This window comes from Mustelus asterias, chromosome 7, assembly GCF_964213995.1.
Source record: "Mustelus asterias chromosome 7, sMusAst1.hap1.1, whole genome shotgun sequence".
In the NCBI taxonomy this organism is placed as follows: domain Eukaryota; kingdom Metazoa; phylum Chordata; class Chondrichthyes; order Carcharhiniformes; family Triakidae; genus Mustelus; species Mustelus asterias.
In genome coordinates, this window is record NC_135807.1 from 122,061,850 (window position 1) to 122,076,582 (window position 14,733).

Genomic DNA, 14,733 nt, shown 5'->3' on the forward strand with positions numbered 1-14,733 from the left:
AGCCGCAAGCTTTTGGAGCCTTAAGCTCCTTCTTCAGGTGAGTGGGAATTCTGTTCACAAACAGGGCACATAAAGACACAAACTCAATTTACAGAATAATGGTTGGAATGCGAATACTTACAGCTAATCAAGTCTTAAAGGTACAAACAATGTGAGTGGAGAGAGCATTAAGACAGGTTAAAGAGATGTGTATTGTCTCCAGACAAGACAGCCAGTGAGACTCTGCAAGTCCAGGCAAGCAGTGGGGATTACAGATAGTGTGACATGAACCTAATATCCTGGTTGAGGCCGTCCTCTGCTGCACCAGTGGCAGCTGTGCCTTCAGTTGCCTAGGCCCTAAGCTTGAGAATTCGCTCCCTAAGCCTGTTTATCTTTCCAACTCACTTTTCCCTCTTTTAAGTTACTCCTTAAAACCTACCTCTTCCACTCATGGGAAAGTGTAGGTCCAGAGGGCATAGTTGCAGAATGAGGGGGTTCTCATTTAAGAGGGATTTGAGGAAAACTTTATTCTCAAAGAATGGCAAATCTTTGGAATTATCTACCTCAGGAAGCTGTAGAGGCTGATTCCTTGAACATTTTCAAGGCTAAGATCAATAGGTTTTTAATCAGATGGGGAATTAAGGATTATGGAGATAAGGCAGGAAAGTGGACTTAGTGAGTGTTAGATCAGTCATGAACTTATTAAATGGCTCAAAGGGCTGAATGGTCTACTCCTGTTCCTATTTTAGTGCTATAGTCTTTGATCTTGTGTCAAGGCAACCACAAGAAAAATAATTTCATTTGATCTGGTACTTTTGAATGGCCCAGGAAGTGTATGTAAAATGGAAATTGTCGCAACCCTTGGGGTCAGCAATCATAAAATAATAATATTTAGCCTGATCTGGGGAGTCAGAAATACCTACAACTATTGAGCCATAATGCCAAATAGACATAAGAAATGAGGATCCACCTAAGCCAAATAAAATTGAGGAAGATTGTTTGACAATTGTTCTAAAAAATGCAAATGGAACACTTTTAAAGATATATTGCTGAACATGCAAGATAGCTTATGTAGCATCCTTAATGTAATAAAAAATCAAAGGGCATTTCACAGGAATGTTATAAAACAAATTAAGTCACTGAGTCACATAAGAGATCATTAGAACAGATAGCTAAAAGCTTGGTGAAAGAGGTAAGTTTCAAGGAGATCTTATAGCCAGAAAGAGAAAATTGGATTTACACTAATGAGACCAGAAGCTCGAGTCGGGAAATATAAATGGGATTTGAACTCCTGTCCAGAGAGCATTAGCCTGGGCCTCTGGATCACTTGCCCAGTGAAAACACCACTGCAGCACTGTCTCCTCTCAAAGTGAAGCATAGGGCTTGCTACCCACACCCTTATCTTTCACCAGCAAAAAGTGCTGGTGTTGGGAATGGGGGTGGGAATCCCATAATTGGTTCCTGTTCTTCATACTTAAATACCTCCATGCTTCCGTTCCATAATGGACAGAACGTGAAAATCCATGCCTGAGAATTGCAGAAATTTAGGCAGGGATTTCCAGAGTTTAGGACCTTGGCAATTGAAGATACACCAACCAACGTAGAGCAACTGAAATTGGCAGTGGCTAAAAGACCAGAATTAGAGAGAGTTGTGGGTCTGAAAGAGATTACAGAGATAGGGAGGGTGACACCATGGAGTAATTTGAAAACAGGATGAGAACTTTAAAATCAAAGAGTAGCTTGACATAGCGCCAGTGTAAATCAGGAAGCACGGGAGCAATAGGTTAAAATGAAGTAAAGTTTATTTATTAGTCACAGGTAAGGCCTATATAAACACTGCAATGAAGCTATTGTGAAACTCCCCGAGTCGCCACAGTGCAGCACCTGTTCAGATCAATGCACCTAACCACACATCTTTCAGAATATGGGAGGAAACCGGAGCACCCGGAGGAAACCCACGCAGACACGGGAAGAACATGCAAACTCCACACAGTGACCTAAGCCGGGAATCGAACCCTGGCGCTGTGAAGCAGCAGTGCTGACCACTGCTACCATGCCGTCCCGGTGAATTTGGTGCAAGTAAGAACATGGGCAGCAGAGCTTTGGATGACCTGATGTTTTCAGAGGATAGAATGTGGGAGGTCAGCCAGAAGCATTGGAATAGTCAAGCCTAGAGGTAATGGCATGACTGAGAGTTTCAGCAGATGAACTGAAACAAGAGCAGAGTTGGACAACATTATGGAGCTGAAAATAGATGAACAAAGAACAATACAGCACAGGAACAGGCCCTTCGGCCCTCCAAGCCCGCGCCGCTCCCCGGTCCAGGATTGAATCCTGAATCCAGGATCCCCGCCCAATTTTCCAGCCTATCTACATACCAATATCCTATCCACCGAGCTGTCCCCCACAGCTACGATGCTTTGTTCATTACAACCTATTAACTCACCCCCACCCCCCCATTCCAGACCATGTGATCTCCAGGGAGAGGCGAAAACCCAGAGTGAAAAACCCCAGGGCCAATATGGGGAAAAAAAAAATCTGGGAAATTCCTCTCCGACCCCCTGAGGCGATCGAAACGAGTCCAGGAGATCACAATGGCCCTGATCGGAAAATGCTTCCCAACCCTAGTCATTTCCACTTCCACGAGAAACAAGGAACAATTAGCCCGCGCCGCTCCCTGGTCCAAACTAGACCACTCTTTTGTATCCCTCCATTCCCACTCCGTTCATATAGCTGTCTAGATAAGTCTTAAACGTTCCCAGTGTGTCCGCCTCCACCACCTTGCCCGGCAACACATTCCAGGCCCCCACGACCCTCTGTGTGAAATACGTCCTTCTGATATCTGTGTTAAACCTCCCCCCCTTCACCTTGAACCTATGACCCCTCGTGAACGTCACCACCGACCCGGGGAAAAGCTTCCCACCGTTCACCCTATCTATGCCTTTCATAATTTTATACACCTCTTAGTAATTATGCAGCCATGTGGTTGGAAGCTCATCTCTTTACATCTAAGCACATTTACAAAATCAGTAACTGTGACAAAGCAAACACAACCCTAAATAGATGAGCAAAATACTGCAGATGCTGAAATCTGAAACAAGAACAGAGGATGCTGGAAAATCTGGCAGCATCTGTAAGGAAAGCAAGCAGAATTAACGTTTTGAATCCTTTTGGCTCTGTCAGAACTGAACAGGGAGGATGTGTTAGCTTTTTAAAGTGTAGCTGTGAGAAATTGCAACAAAATATAGCAACTTTTAAGAACAAAAGACAGATGGCCTGGTGTGGGAGAGGAAGGGGGAGCTGTATTGAGGCAGTATATGTGCGGGATATTTTTTAAAAGGGGTTTAAGAATGGTATCAATCTCAAGCTGCTGAACACAACATCAAGTCCTGAGGGCTACAATGTGTCCAACCAGAAAGTGAGAAGCAGCTTCTCCAGCTTGCGCCAGGTTTCACTGGAACATTGCAGCAGGCCATGGCATGAACTCCATGTTGTGTTCGGCAGCTTTAGATTGTGACCTCCTTCATCTTAAATCCCTTTTTTAAAATGGGCGGCACAGTGGTTAGCACTGCTGCCTCAAAGTGCCAGGGCCCAGGTTTTATTCTAGCCTTGGGTGACTGTGTGGAGTTTGCACATTGTCTCTGTGTCTGTGAGTTTCCTGCAGGTGCTCAGCTTTCCTCCCATTGTACAAAGATGTACACGTTAGGTGGATTGGCCCTGCTAAATTGACCCTCAGTGTCCCAAGATGTGTAGGTTAAGGGGATTAGTGGGGTTAATGCGTGGGGTTTTATGAATAGGGCAGTGGGTGGGCCTAGGTCAGATGCTCTGTCCGAGAGTCGGTGTAGACTCAATGGGCCAAATGGCCTCCTTCTGCGCTGTGGGGATCCTTGTATTGCCTCCTCCCTCCCTCTCCCACACCAGGCCATCTGTTTTTTGATATTAAAGTCGCAACATTTTGTTGCAATCTCTCACAGCTACACTTTAAAATCTAACACATTCTCCCTCTTCAGTTCACAAAAGCCTTGAAGCGTTAACTCTGCTTTCTCCTAAACAGACGCTGCTAGACCTTCTGAGTTTTTCCAGCATCGTCTATGGAATGGTAGAGGAGGAAGAAGAAGCAGGTCCAGCATTTATCTAGCACCTTTCACAACCACAGAGTGTCCTAAAGTGGTTTAGAAACAATAAACTACTTTTTTCAGATTAAGAGGGTGGGAAAGAAGCTCCTGTTTGCATTACATCAGGCTCAATGCTGGAACAACTATGGTTTTTAATTTACATAAAAACCTCAATTCAGGAACTCAGTGCAGAGCCGTCAAATTTGCAGATGGTACTAAATTGTAGGAGCAGTAAAAGAGACAGGTCAGAAATTGCAGAATGTTTTAGAAAAGATAAGAAAATGGGCAGAACAATCAACATTTTCTACCAACGATTGCAAAGTGCTGCACAAAAGGAGAAAAAAGAGGCAACACAGGTATCCCATAAATTGCGATGAAATAGTTGAGAATGCAGCTGAATGAGACCTCGGGGTCTTAGTAGATTTGACTTATTTAGCCAACACAAAGTGGAATGTTGAATTACGTGGCTAAATCATAACAATAAAGGTCAGAAAAGGTCACGATCAAACTGTACATTGCTCTAGTCCGACCACACCTTGAAAATTGCATCCAGTTCTTGTGCCAAGAAACAGGAAGTAATAGAAAGTGTGGAGAAGAATTAGAAGGCTAAACTTTATTCCAGGGATATGATTTATGGTAAAGGGGTGGAGAAACTTGGTCTTTTCAGTTGGAAATAAGGCACTATAGAGATGATCTTACTGTAAGAATGCTAAGGGTATAAAAGAGGTCAACATGAAATACTATAAATTAAGCTGCAGGCATAGCAGTACTATGGGGACAAAAGTACAAACTAGAAAATGGTACTTTTAAGACTGATCACACAAAGAATGATCAACAAGTGAATAAACGTCTAAATAGATTAATACAGGCAAAAACACTGGAATAAGTTAAACAATTCGATGAGGCATTAGAATGCCTTTGAAAGCATAATTAAAAGGCAGCCTTCATCCATTATTATCTGGTAATCTTGTGCACACCTATATAGTCACACATCAGAAACATATCACATCTGTAATGTAAAGAGTAATTTTCTCAAACCACATATTTGTTACATTACTAATTAAGTATGTTAATTTACTAAACAAGAATGAATCACAGACCTCAATGGATTAACTGAAAAGTCAAAAGTGGTCAATAGCAAAATGAAGAACTAACTTCGTAGTAAATCAGTCAGATCTGTCAATTCTTTTCTAATCTATTCAACAAGTATCAAAAATCACCTGATGTAATCAGAGCGGGTACATAGCTGATAGCTTTGTTTTCTGAGAGAATTTTAATGAAGCCGTAAAGAATATCTGGTTGATGTCAAGGCCTCTAGTACAGGTAATTGGGTTTGCTTCACTGGACCCATTGGACTCAATGTTCATTCTCTCCCACACTGTAGCTGAAGTGTGTATTATGCACAAGATGTACTGTAGTAACTCACCAAGCTTACTCTGACAACAACTCCTAGCTTTGCAACTTCTACAATCGAGAAGTGTGAGTAGTAGTATCTTGGGCTACTATTTCCTCTGAGTTTTTATTTAGGAGCTACAGTCCATTTTGAATGAAATATATGTTGTTCTTACATTATTACTGGAAGCTTGGAATTCCCTACTGAATATCATCATAGAGCCCCATCACCACAAGGTGGTGGTTCAAGTTGAAGATCCACCTACAACTTCTCAGGGCAGTCAAGCATGGGCAATAAAATGTGGTCTTGCAGGTGTAAATCAAAACCTGACTTTTCTATTTAAGTGGAATAAAACCTTAAGCCCTCTTTACCTAAGGTTAGAGAGTTCAATTAATCTTCACTTGTATATTACATATATACTTTGTTACTTTTCTACGGTACTTTCCCACACTGGATCCCCCACCTTCATATCCTTGCCTCTGAGAGGGCAACTCTTGACTGCATCTCCAATTGTGCTATTGTACGTAAAAGAAATGTAGTGGATTCCCCACCTAGCTTACCGTCCATTATCAGGACATACCAAACTACTGTTTGGTGCCTCTTGATTAGTACCTCAGTCGATTACCTCTACTATTGTGGCATTTCTTTCTTTGCTGCTGTTATTGCAATTTATCCATGCCAAGAGAAAAAATCATTAAACATAGAAAAGAATAGCCGAGCATTTATACAGCACTTTATTAGATCCTCAGGCCATCAAAAATGGAAGGAAGTCACGTTACGTAGGCAAATGCGGCATCCAAATTCACTTTCATCTTTTAGGCCAGATGTCAGGAATAACAATAGTGCATCTTGTCCCCATTCAGTTGTTCTGAATTATCAGTTGCCAAAGCATGATTCTCTTGGCAGTGCTGAAGATGTGCTGTTTTTCTTTCAGTGAGATTAATTTGTGTCCCTGAGAGGGTATTTAAAAAAACATGCAAAACTTGCGATATGACATCTTGAACCCAACTAGACACAGGAGTAACAGAAACCATATGAACCTAATAAAGCTAATAATGCAGTCCCAGGGATAGAAACAAAAGCACTAATTACTATCACTATAGTATTACCATTTTTTCTTCCCCACCATGACAAGTAGAATGGTGGGGGGTTCAAGACAATGCTTTCTATTTTGGTGCTTAAAGAAGAGAAGCAATAAACAAAGAGGTGGCTCTTTGGAAGATAAAGAACATCTATGTGCCCATGCAAAATAGGCACTGCTAAGGCGCTTCACCGCGATACAAGGCATCCTTAGTTACTTAAAAACGACACCCAGAACCTACGCCTCCAGCATCACAGGCATGACAGGGGCACGTTATAGCACGCTAGGTAAATGGGTGCTGTGCTGGCCTTAGGCTTCTGCACCCTATAATACAGGAAGTTGCAGTTCAGTGCACAAGTATCGAATTATCAATCCCTTTGTCTCTATCAATGTCCCACGGGCAATGTGAGAAATGGCGCAAGCTTCTGATGAAAGTACAACTCCAATCTAAACACACACTTCATCCTGGCCTTAATATTTTGCCAAATTTTAAATCTGTTTAAAAAAAACACGTAAGAAGCTCAATAGCATCCAGGCTGAGACAGTCTGCTTGATTGGTATCGCATCTACCATCTTAAGCATTCATCCCTTCACTAGTGGAACACCTGGCAGCACCTATGCACAAGATTAACTGTCAAGGCTTTTTCACAGTACCTACTGAATCTGCAATCTCTATTTCCTAGAAGGGGAAAGAATAACGGGTGTATGGGAAAACCAAGAACTGCAAATTCCCTTCCAAGTCAGAATCCATGTCAGCTTGGAAAAATGTGATTCTTTCATCAGTTTGAAAACCTGGAACTTCCTAACAGCATTGTGAGAATAGGTGGGATTGTTGTCAGTGCAGAAAGATGGGCCAAATGGCCTCCTATATTGTAGGGTTTCTATGTTTCTAAATGAACTGCAAGCAGTTCAAGAAGGCAGCTCAACACTTTCTCAAGCATAATTAGGGAAGGGCAATAAATTCTGATTTTACTAGCTCTTTCCACGCCCCACAGATGGACAAAAAAAGTTGTCAATTTTTTAAAAATTAGTTCATGGGATTTGGGCATCACTGACAAGAGCAGCATAATTGATAAATAGGTTTTCACACGCAACCACATAATGAGCTAATAGGGCAGGTGACCAAATGCTTAGTCAACAAGAGAGATTTTAAGGAGAATCTTAAGGGAGTAATGAGAGGTGAAGTGGTTTAGGGAGGGAATTCCAGAATTAGCACCCAGGATGTTGAAGGCCCAGCTGCCAATGGTGGAGTGGTGAGGATCCAAGACACTTAATAGGCCAGATTTGGAAGAGCATGGAGATCTTGGAGGGTTGAAGGAGGTTCCAAACATAAGGGTGAGTAAGACCAAAGGGATTTAAGACTTAGGCTGAAAATTTTAAAACAATGGTAAAAAAATTAAAAATCAAGTTTTTTGCTGAACCAGGAACCAATTTTGTTCAGCAATCACCAGGTGATGAGCGAATAGGACATGGCAGTGAAGTTTTAAACTAACTCAAGTTTATGGAAGGTGGAAGGCCAGTCAGGAGAGTGTTGGGATAGTCAAGTTCGGATGTAACAGAAAGTATGCATATGGGTTTCAGCAGCTAGTGAGCTGATGCAGGGACAGAAGCTGATGAAGTTATGGAGGTGGAAGTAAGTGGTTTTGGTGGTGAAGAGTATGAGGTTGGGAGTTCAGAAAGGGTTCAAATAGGACCTAAAGTTCAAATGGTCAAATTCAGTGTCAGGAAGTGGTCAGGGAGAGGGAATTAAATCAATAGCTAGGGATTGGGGTTAATAGTGGGGACTGTCAAAAAGCAGAATCAGAGTTTTAACAACACCAGGTTAAAGTCCAATAGGTTTATTTGGTAGCAAATGCCATTAGCTTTCGGAGCGCTGCTCCTTCATCAGATGGAGTGGATATCTGCTCACAAATAAGGCCATGATGTGGAGATGCCGGCGTTGGACTGGGGTAAACACAGTAAGAAGTTTAACAACACCAGGTTAAAGTCCAACAGGTTTATTTGGTAGCAAAAGCCACACAAGCTTTCGAAGCTCTAAGCCCCTTCTTCAGGTGAGTGGGAATTCTGTTCACAAACTCTGTTTGTGAACAGAATTCCCACTCACCTGAAGAAGGGGCTTAGAGCTTCGAAAGCTTGTGTGGCTTTTGCTACCAAATAAACCTGTTGGACTTTAACCTGGTGTTGTTAAACTTCTTACTACAAATAAGGCATACAGAGACACAAACTCAAGTTACAGAATACTGAATTCTGTAACTTGAGTTTGTGTCTCTGTATGCCTTATTTGTGATGTGGAGATGCCGGCGTTGGACTGGGGTGAACACGGTAAGAAGTCTCACAACACCAGGTTAAAGTCCAACAGGTTTATTTGGTAGCAAATGCCATAAGCTTTCGGAGCACTGCTCCTTCATCAGATGGAGTGGAAATGTCCACTCCATCTGATGAAGGAGCAGTGCTCCGAAAGCTTATGGTATTTGCTACCAAATAAACCTGTTGGACTTTAACCTGGTGTTGTGAGACTTCTTACCGCCTTATTTGTGAGCAGATTTCCACTCCATCTGATGAAGGAGCAGCGCTCCGAAAGCTAATGGCATTTGCTACCAAATAAACCTGATGGACTTTAACCTGGTGTTGTTAAAACTCTTATTGTGTTTACCCCAGTCCAATGCCGGCATCTCCACATCATGAAAAGGCAGAATCACACGATTGTCCTTCAAAATATTTTAAAGAGGTGCACATTCTTAAAATGACTTTTTTCCCCCAGCTGGTCTACTTGTGCATAATGAAGTATAGCATTATCAGAAGAACAATGAATGCACACATCAGCAAAAAAAGATTGGCATACCTTTGAGGTAAACTTCCTGTGACTGTTCTAACTAGAGCATTATAACATGAAATAATTTTCATCCTCAAGTTCAAATAGCCCTAAGGTTTCTATCATCCCATCTCAGTGACTTTCTCCAGCCTTACAAACCTCTATAAAGAATACATTTCTCATACTCTAGCCTTTTGTGCATCTTCAACGCCCTTCAGCTGTGCCTTTATGTCCATGTCTTCAGCCATCTAGGTCTTATGTTCTGGAATTCTCTCTGTACACATCACGATTTCTCTCCTCTATGTTGTCCCTTAAGATGTTTGTTAAAACCTACCTTCTTGACCAAGGTTTCAGTCCCCCCCCCCCCCCCCCCCCATATATCATTCTTTGGTTTGGTGTCTTTTTTTTTCTCTGATAACACAGGCCTTGGTTTGTTTTATTAAGTTAATGGTGCTATATAAATGTGAGTGGTTGTTTTCTTCTGTTGGGACTGATTATATAAATACCAATTTTATAAATTATTTAACTTGACATTTTTGAAAAATGGTAGGAAATGAATTATGTCTCCCAATGTCAGGAGTGATCTTTGCCTTGTGGAGCCTCATGCAAAACTTCAGTGAGGGCCCTCACATTTTACTTAGCATACTGGTGAGTTGCACAAATATGCAAGCTGCAGGGCTCATCCTTGCATGACAGTCATTGTGGAAGCTCTGTGGTGCTTCATGTCACGTAAGATAATGTGAAGTTTTTGTGATTCCTCTTGAGCTGCCCAGTTTGCGGCTGATCACATCTGTGTGTCATTAGTCCAAATTGAGCACCGAGGATTGCTGGCTGGATCTGCTCTGGGCTACTGATTTCGTCAGAGCCCAATGTTTTTACACAATCTGTGCAGTCCGAATGTCACTGCTGCTCAGTGCAGCATGTCAAGCATCTTATCTAATGCCTAGCATGATCGTGATTTTCCTTGGTTTTGTTGATAGTGGCAGAGCCAACAAATGATGGCACACTTCAAGAGACTGAATGAAATTAAGTGGCTACAAAGTTTGCAGTGAAGTGATCAAACTTACAAGATAGTAATCCCTTGCAAATGTTTTCAATCAGAAAACTGTGCCCTTCGAAGAAGCATGAGGCTCGAGATCCTGTTGTTTCTCAGAGCAATCTCCCTGTCAATGGTGGAGATGATGTGGTGATGCAGGCGTTGGACTGGGGTAAACACAGTAAGAAGTTTAACAACACCAGGTTAAAGTCCAACAGGTTTATTTGGTAGCAAAAGCCACTAGCTTTCAGAGCGCTGCTCCTTCGTCAGGTGAGTGGGAATTCTGTTCACAAACAGGGCATATAAAGACACAAACTCAATTTACAAAATAATGGTTGGAATGCGAGTCTTTACAGGTAATCAAGTCTTAAAGGTACAGGCAACGTGAGTGGAGAGAGCGTTAAGCATAGGTTAAAGAGATGTGTATTGTCTCCAGACAGGACAGTTAGTGGGATTTTGCAAGTCCAGGCAAGTCGTGGGGGTTACAGATAGTGTGACATGAACCCAAGATCCTGGTTGAGGCCGTCCTCATGTGTGCGGAACTTGGCTATCAGTCTCTGCTCAGCGACTCTGCGCTGTCGTGTGTCGTGAAGGCCACCTTGGAGAACGTTTACCCGAAGATCAGAGGCCAAATGCCCGTGACTGCTGAAGTGTTCCCCAACAGGAAGAGAACACTCTTGCCTGGTGATTGTCGAGCGGTGTTCATTCATCTGTTGTTGTAGCGTCTCCATGGTCTCCCCAATGTACCATGCCTCGGGACATCCTTTTCTGCAGCGTATCAGGTAGACAACGTTGGCCGAGTTGCAAGAGTATGTACTGTGTACCTGGTGGATGGTGTTCTCACGTGAGATGATGGCATCCGTGTCGATGATCCGGCACGTCTTGCAGAGGTTGCTGTGGCGGGGTTGTGTGGTGTCATGGTCACTGTTCTCCTGAAGGCTGGGTAGTTTGTTGCGGATAATGGTCTGTTTGAAGTTGTGCGGTTGTTTGAAGGCAAGAAGTGGGGGTGTGGGGATGGCCTTGGCGAGATGTTCGTCTTCATCAATGACATGTTGAAGGCTCTGGAGAAGATGTCGTAGTTTCTCCGCTCCGGGGAAGCACTGGACGACGAAGGGTCCTCTGTCCACCATGTCCCGTGTTTGTCTTCTGAGGAGGTTGGTGCGGTTTTTCGCTGTGACGCGTCGGAACTGTCGATCGATGAGTCAAGCGCCATATCCTGTTCTTATGAGGGCATCTTTTAGCATCTGGAGGTGTCTGTTGCGATCCTCTTCATCCGAACAGATCCTGTGTATACGGAGGGCTTGTCCATAGGGGATGGCTTCTTTAACGTGTTTCGGGTGGAAGCTGGAGAAGTGGAGCATCATGAGGTTATCCATGGGCTGCGGTACAGTGAGGTGCTGAGGTGACCGTCCTTGATGGAGACGCGTGTGTCCAAGAACGCAACCGATTCCGGAGAGTAGTCTATGGTGAGTCCGATGGTGGGATGGAACTTATTGATGTCATCATATAGTTGTTTCAGTGATTGTTCACCATGAGTCCAAAGGACGAAAATGTCATCGATGTATCTAGTGTATAGCATCGGTTGAAGGTCCTGTGCGGTGAAGAGGTCTTGTGCGAACCTGTGCATGAAGATGTTGGAATATTGAGGTGTAAATATGGTCCCCATGGCTGTTCCATGTGTCTGGATGAAGAACTGGTTGTTGAAGGTGAAGACATTGTGGTCCAGAATGAAGCGGATGAGTTGTAAAATTGCATCTGGAAACTGGCAGTTGTCGGCGTTGAGTACTGAGGCAGTTGCAGCAATGCCATCGTCATGGGGGATGCTGGTGTAGAGTGCCGAGACATCCATTGTGACGAGGAGTGCTCCTGGTTCAAGCCCATGGATAACCTCACGATGCTCCACTTCTCCAGCTTCCACCCAACACGTTAAAGAAGCCATCCCCTACGGACAAGCCCTCCGTATACACAGGATCTGCTCAGATGAGGAGGATCGCAACAGACACCTCCAGATGCTGAAAGATGCCCTCATAAGAACAGGATATGGCGCTCGACTCATTGATCGACAGTTCCGACGCGCCACAGTGAAAAACCGCACCGACCTCCTCAGAAGACAAACACGGGACACGGTGGACAGAGTACCCTTCGTCGTCCAGTACTTCCCCGGAGCGGAGAAGCTATGACATCTTCTCTGGAGCCTTCAACATGTCATTGTTGAAGACGAACATCTCGCCATCCCCACACCCCCACTTCTTGCCTTCAAACAACCGCACAACCTCAAACAGGCCATTGTCCGCAGCAAACTACCTAGCTTTCAGGAGAACAGTGACCACCGACATCACACAACCCTGCCACAGCAACCTCTGCAAGACGTGCCGGATCATCGACACAGATGCCATCATCTCATGTGAGAACACCATCCACCAGGTACACGCTACATACTCTTGCAACTCGGCCAACGTTGTCTACCTGATACGCTTCATCCCCTGGGCCTGATTAAATATATCCTAGGATTCTTTGGGAGGCAAGGGATGAGATTGCAGAGCCTTTGGCTTTGATCTTTGGGTCCTCGCTGTCCACGGGGATAGTGCCAGAGGACTGGAGAATGGCGAATGTTGTTCCTCTGTTTAAGAAAGGGAATAGAAATGACCCTGGTAATTATAGACCGGTTAGTCTTACTTTGGTGGTTGGTAAATTGATGGAAAAGGTCCTTAGGGATGGGATTTACGACCATTTAGAAAGATGCGGATTAATCCGGGATAGTCAGCACGGATTCGTGAAGGGCAAGTCGTGCCTCACAAATTTGATAGAATTTTTTGAGGAGGTAACTAAGTGTGTTGATGAAGGTAGGGCAGTTGATGTCATATACATGGATTTTAGTAAGGCGTTTGATAAGGTCCCCCATGGTCGGCTTATGATGAAAGTGAGGAGGTGTGGGATAGAGGGAAAGTTGGCCGATTGGATAGGTAACTGGCTGTCTGATCGAAGATAGAGGGTGGTGGTGGATGGGAAATTTTCAGATTGGAGGCAGGTTGCTAGCGGAGTGCCACAGGGATCAGTGCTTGGTCCTCTGCTCTTTGTGATTTTTATTAATGACTTAGAGGAGGGGGCTGAAGGGTGGATCAGTAAATTTGCTGATGACACCAAGATTGGTGGAGTAGTGGATGAGGTGGAGGGCTGTTGTAGGCTGCAAAGAGACATAGATAGGATGCAAAGCTGGGCTGAAAAATGGCAAATGGAGTTTAACCCTGATAAATGTGAGGTGATTCATTTTGGTAGGACAAATTTAAATGTGGATTACAGGGTCAAAGGTAGGGTTCTGAAGACTGTGGAGGAACAGAGAGATCTTGGGGTCCTTATCCACAGATCTCTAAAGGTTGCCACTCAAGTGGATAGAGCTGTGAAGAAGGCCTCTCGTGTGTTAGCTTTTATTAACAGGGGGTTGGAGTTTAAGAGCCGTGGGGTTATGCTGCAACTGTACAGGACCTTGGTGAGACCACATTTGGAATATTGTGTGCAGTTCTGGTCACCTCACTATAAGAAGGATGTGGAAGCGCTGGAAAGAGTGCAGAGGAGATTTACCAGGATGCTGCCTGGTTTGGAGAGTAGGTCTTATGAGGAAAGGTTGAGGGAGCTAGGGCTGTTCTCTCTGGAGCGGAGGAGGCTGAGGGGAGACTTAATAGAGGTTTATAAAATGATGAAGGGAATAGAGTGAACGTTCAAAGACTATTTCCTCGGGTGGATGGAGCTATTACAAGGGGGCATAACTATAGGGTTCGTGGTGGGAGATATAGGAAGGCTATCAGAGGTAGGTTCTTTACGCAGAGAGTGGTTGGGGTGTGGAATGGACTGCCTGCAGTGATAGTGGAGTCAGACACGTTAGGAACATTTAAGCGGTTATTGGATAGGCACATGGAGCACACCAGGATGATAGGGAGTGGGATAGCTTGATCTTGGTTTCAGATAAAGCTCGGCACAACATCGTGGACTGAAGGGCCTGTTCTGTGCTGTACTGTTCTATGTTCTATGTTCTATAAAGGATGTCCCGAGGCATGGTACGTTGGGGAGACCATGCAGATGCTACAACGACGGATGAATGAACACCGCTCGACAATCACCAGGCAAGAGTGTTCTCTTCCTGTTGGGGAACATTTCAGCGGTCATGGGCATTCGGCCTCTGATCTTCGGGTAAGCGTTCTCCAAGGTGGCCTTCACGACACACGACAGTGCAGAGTCGCTGAGCAGAGACTGATAGCCAAGTTCCGCACACATGAGGACAGCCTCAACCGGGATCTTGGGTTCATATCACACTATCTGTAA